Source organism: Salvelinus namaycush, chromosome 1, assembly GCF_016432855.1.
Source record: "Salvelinus namaycush isolate Seneca chromosome 1, SaNama_1.0, whole genome shotgun sequence".
Classification (NCBI taxonomy): Eukaryota; Metazoa; Chordata; class Actinopteri; order Salmoniformes; family Salmonidae; genus Salvelinus; species Salvelinus namaycush.
Window position 1 is genome coordinate 36,321,769 of NC_052307.1, and position 6,024 is coordinate 36,327,792.

The window sequence follows — 6,024 nt, forward strand, 5'->3', positions numbered from 1 at the left end:
CACCGTATTCTGACCTTGATTTAATTCCCTCATAAATCCAGCACCTTAACGCGATGAAACGTTGAATAAGGTCGAGCAACCTGTCACTTCCAAGTGGAACAACATAAAAGTATATTATACTAGATTTTTTCCAATAGAAATAACACCCTTTGGGCTCCTGAGTGGCGCAGCGGTCTAAGTCACTGCATTGCATGTAGTAGTGTTAGAGGTGTTACTACAGTCCCGGGTTCATTTTCCGGGATGTGCCACAACCGGCTGTGGTCGGAAGTCCCATAGGACGGTGCACAATTGGCCCAGGGTCGTCCGGGTCGTCCGGGTTAGGGGAGGGTTTGGCCGGTGGGGTTTTACTTGGCTCATTGCGCTCTAGCGACTCCTTGTGGTGGGCCGAGTGCCTGCCGGCTGACCCCGGATGCCAGGTGAACGGTGTTTCCTCTGACACGTTGGTGCGGCTGGCTTCTGGGCGTTAGGCGGGTCATGTTTCAGAGGACGCATGACTCCACCTTCGCCTCTCAAGCCTGTTGGGGAGTTGCAGCGATGAGCCAAGATTGAAAAATTGGGGAGAAAAGGGGGCTAAAATACAAACCATTTACGAAATAACATCATTCTCCATGCACTATAATTTACAAATTGATAAGAGCTAGGTAAATGAGTAAAACGGATTAGGGGATTGTTTAAATCAATTACAATTATTTTATATATATTTTACCTTTTGATCGCTGGAGACAAATGTGAAACCAGTCATATGGTAGCAAACTAAAGCATATCAACACTTTTCCACAGTGAAGTTTATGAAATGCTGGCCTTATAATTTGGGATGAAATTTGGAGACCCAAGCTATAGGCTTCTGAAGCCATGAAGGTGGTATACCGGGAAACCAACAGAGTTGATGATTTCTAGAAGGTTTTAATTATATGCCCAGACTTTTCACTGTATTTCTTTTACAATTTGTATTGTTAAATATTAGCCACTATCGGTAGCCACGCTCAATTATACTCACGTACATTTATAATTGTCACTAACTTTATTTGTTCGTCTCCTTACATTTTGCATCATTCCATTACATCGTTAGGTTACCTTTCTTTCATCTGTCACGTTCATGTGGTTGTTCCTGAGGTTCGCAAGCAATAGTGGATCATATTAAGCTGACGTTTTACAAGTTGTGCATTAATGTATCCTATTTGAATCATTATGGAACGCAGGCCAGACATAGCAGTTTAAACCTGGACCCTGACACACGGTTCATGACAACTGGACCATTGTCATCACAGTTTCATGATAAGTGAAGGTTATCAGTGTAGAGTTATAGGACTACTATTCAACCCTTATTGTACACTTTTCTCCCCTTCCAATATGTCATGGATGGAACAATTGAATATGGCAACTTTCGGGATAAATGAAACAACTGTATTTTTGATTCACCAATATATTTTGTGCAAGGGCTGGTCCATTTTTAGCCTAGTGGGCCTATCTAACTTGTTTATATTGCGCAAAATGATCATTATCTGGTTAATAATGGGGGCCACAAGGAATATTTTTTTGCCGGTGGGTTAGAAATGCCAAGGCCGATTTTTGGTCACAGTCTACCCCTAATTTTGTGCGTAAAGGCTTTCCAAACCTGTTTGAAAACTTTACCTAAACACTTTCCTAACCCTAAATAATATACAAGATCAGAGTATTTTTTTAATCTATATATTTGGTGCTGAAAGGAGATGAATATGCATGTATTTACATGGCCTTCGTTCATTGATCCCTAATATTCTGAACCGTTCCATACACTACATGACCAAAAGTATGTGGACACCTGCTTGTCGAACATCTCTTTCCAAAATCATGGGCATTAATATGTAATTGGTCCCCCTTTTCTGCTATAACATCCTCCACTCATCTGGGAAGGCTTTCCACTAGATGTTGGAACATTGCTGCGGGGACTTGCTTCCATTCAGCCACAAGAGCATTAGTGAGGTTGGGTACTAATGTTGGGCGATTAGGCCTGGCTGGCAGTCAGCATTCCAAATCATCCCAAAGGTATTCGATGGGGTTGAGGTCAGGGCTCTGTGCAGACCAGTCAAGTTCTTCCACAGCGATCTCGACAAACCATTTCTGTATGGACCTCGCTTTGTACACGGGGGCATTGTCATGCTGAAACAAGAATGGGCCTTCCTCAAACTGTTGTCACAAAGTTGGAAGCACAGAATCATCTAGAATGTCACTGTATGCTGTAGTGTTAAGTTTTCCCTTTACTAGAAATAAGGGGCCTAGCCCGAACCATGAAAAACAGCCCCAGACCATTATTCCTCCTCCACCGAACTTTACAGTTGGCACTATGCATTCGGGAAGGTAGTGTTCTCCTGTCATCTGCCAATCCCAGATTCATCCGTCAGACTGCCAGATGGTGAAGCGTGATTTATCACTCCAGAGAACGCACTTCCACTGCTCCAGAGTCCAATGGTGACGAGCGTTACACTACTCTAGCCGACGCTTGGCATTGCACATGGTGACCTAAGGCTTGTGTGCGGCTGCTCGGCCATGGAAACCCGTTTCATGAAGCTCCCAACAAACAGTTATTGTGCTAACATCGCTTCCTAGATGTTTCCACTTCACATTAACAGCACTTACAGTTGACCGGGGCAACTCTAGCATGACAGAAATTTGACAGAAATTTGACAAAAAGTCACTGAGCTCTTCAGTAAAGCCATTCTACTGCCAATGTTTGTCTATGAAGATTGCATGGCTGTGTGCTCGATTTTATACACCTGTCAGCAACGGGTCTGGTTGAAATAGCCAAATCCTCTAATTTGAAGGGGTGTCCACATACTTTTGTATATATAGTGTAATTTAGTGCGTCAAGAACATTCTAATTAATGATACACCAAATTTAAAGGGATAGATTTAGATACAGTAAATGTTCTGAAAACCCTATTGAATGAAAACTCCATGTGAAAATGTGTTGGCTAGCAAGTGGGTGGGTTTTCAGTGGTTGAACAAAATGTATTCAGCGCGCAAAAGGGAATCACGCTGCAAAGCCAAATATGTAGCTGCATAAGGTAGCCTACTATAAGTCTGAATACCAACTACTGAGAAGTGGATAGGAAAGGCTGCACAGGAAAGGCATACATTTCCTAAATCTGAATTGGCCACAGAAGTTTAAAAAAACATTATCTTCTATTGTAACTGATTTCATAATGTAGTTTCACGCTTCTTATTGTAGCGTGGGTGGAGACTGAGTTGAGCCATATCAACCGACGTAATGGAAGTTGGTTCCTAAGACAAACCATCAAACATGTATTTCATCGAGTTTGTTTCACCCCCCGTCGCCATACCGCTTTCAGACTGTGAACCTTGCATGACGCGAGTGCGTTGGTTGGAGACTGAAGAGCCGCACACCCTACACGGAAACAGTGAAGCGCGCCCAGAATTCGGTGCCCAATATAGTATATCCTGTGTAGAATAGAATCAAGACATTTCTGGGAGAGCACATTACTTGCCTTTATTAACGAAGTGGACTGTTATAACCATGTAAGTAGGCTAGAATTTATACCGATCAAGTATGTGTATGTCGTAAATAGATGTATCAAAGGTTGGAGTTGTAGCCTAAAGTTGCCCTTCTTTTTCTAAAAACAACATATCATTGATTGATTGAATACTTGGAAGATTAGGCTGCATACCACTAAGGCATAGAAAATAACCTCGATGATGACTGGGCAAATGGCTGGCTCCTATTCAAAAATCGAATCAAATTTTTTAAAGATTTGTCATATAGCCTACTGTACTTTGCTTTTGTAATCCTGCTTTTAATTTTAATATTTTATTAGATAGGGTAGTTTGGGGCAACTAGCCCTCTGGGTAACCCCCCTGTAATTCTCACAGAAACCCACCTTGTGTCACCAATCTTTCGTAACACTTTCCCCTGACTGCCACAACTCTTTCTCAACTAAAAATGTCATCGTTCTCATCTACATTTTTTAAGTCACTCCAACAAAACGATTTTAAGGTAAATGCATCTAGTATTTTGTCATTTAGAAAAGGTTATATATATACAGTATATAAGCTAATGATCTATACACTCCACATTTTATTGTGTTAAAGCCTGAATTTAAAATGGATTCAATTGAGATTTTGTGTCACTGATCTACACACAATACCCCATACTGTGAAAGTGGAATTATGTTTTTAGAAAAGCTGAAATGTATTCAATCAATAACTATTCAAACATTTTGTTATGGCAAGGCTTAAATAAGTTCAGGGGTGTGCTTAACAAGTCACATAATAGGTTGCATGCAGTCACTCGGCATACAATAATAGTGGTTAATTAAGAGTCTATAGACGGTCCTGTGCGTCAATATAATGAACATAATATTAAAAGTCCCCATCAAAATCTATAAATTTGCATGGCCTGCGCCTCAATCAACCGCATCTGCCCATGTCACCATTCCACATCTGCGGTGGAAAGTGGCAGAGCTACAGAACTGTTTGTCAGACCAGGAGACATCTCAGAAATTGGTCTTCTCACGAAAACGTCTGTAGCATCCGAACAGTTTGGCCACTCTATGGAAAGGAGACTCTCGCGAACACGATGGTGTACTCCGTTTTGCTCTATGACCTTTACAAATGTCACGGGACTCATATTTCCAAATGAATGGGAATATGGAGGTAGTTTTGTGCCAACAAAATAAGGGGTTAAATATGTGTCACCCAAAAAATATTTCCTGAGCTTTCATATATCTCATAGATGTAGGACAGACACTGCAAAACCTTATTCCTCATGATTGATTTTTTTGGACTGTATTTTCTTTTGCAGTTTATGAATGTGTTATTCAATCTGTTTTTATGGGCTACAGTAGTAAAGGCCAAATTCAATATTTTATCAAATAATTAGTGAATATTTTTTTATATATCTAAAGGGGTCCTAAAATTCGAAATCAAATAGTTAAATGATCCATGGTATGACCATTTTAAAACAATTCCATATGTTAGCTTAGTAGAACATGATTTTTAGATGACTACCCCATCTCTGTACCCTAAACATACAGTTATCTGCTCTGTCGAGCAGTAAATTCAAGCACATATTCAACCACAAAGACCAGGGAGATTTTACAATAGTTCGCAAAGAAGGGCACCTACTGGTAGATGGTTAAAAACTCAGTTGCCGGAGAGGAAGGAAACTGCTCAGAGATTTCACCATGAGGCCAATGGTGATTTAAAACAGTTACTGAGTTTAATGGCTGTGATCGGAGATAACTGAGGATTGCTACATTGTAGTTACTCCACAATACTAACATAAACTACAGACTGAAAAGAAGGAAATCTGTACAGAATAAAAATATTCCAAAACATCCTGTTTGCAATAAGGCAACATTTTTTGAAAATAAGGTCTTTTTTTTCCTGAATACAAAGTGTTGTATTTGCGGCAAATCCAACACAACACATCACTGGGTACCACTCTTCACATTTTCAAGCATGGTGGTGGCTGCATCATGTTATGGGCATGCTTGTCATCGGCAAGGACTAGGGAGTTTTTAAGGATAAAAAGAAATGGAATAGAGCTAAGAAATCTATTTTAATCCTACCTTGTAACATAACAACATGTGGAAAAAGTTAAAGGGAGTGAATACTGAAAGCACCGTTTACACACCATTAGGGAGCCTAAAGATAAATTATACACTTGTTTAGAAATATATTAATGCAATCAATGGTACATAAATTAGCATTTTCCAAATCATATCTAAATCATCAGTCATGTTTTGATACTTTAGGATGATTTGGACATGAAAATGAAAATAGGAACCTTACATTACAACCTCATCATAGTGAGGATATTAATAGTGAGATGTGCTATGCCATTGTGTTTCAATATTTGATGTATTTCATAAAAATAAGATACCTAGACTTTAGCTTTAAAGAGTTAATTACTTAAAAATGTCAAAATAAGTGAATGAAACAGGTTGCCTATTGAATTCATGTTTATGTCTGCCTCTAAATGTTGCCTGCATGAAAGAAAAGCCTAATGTTTGTCACAGTAACAGT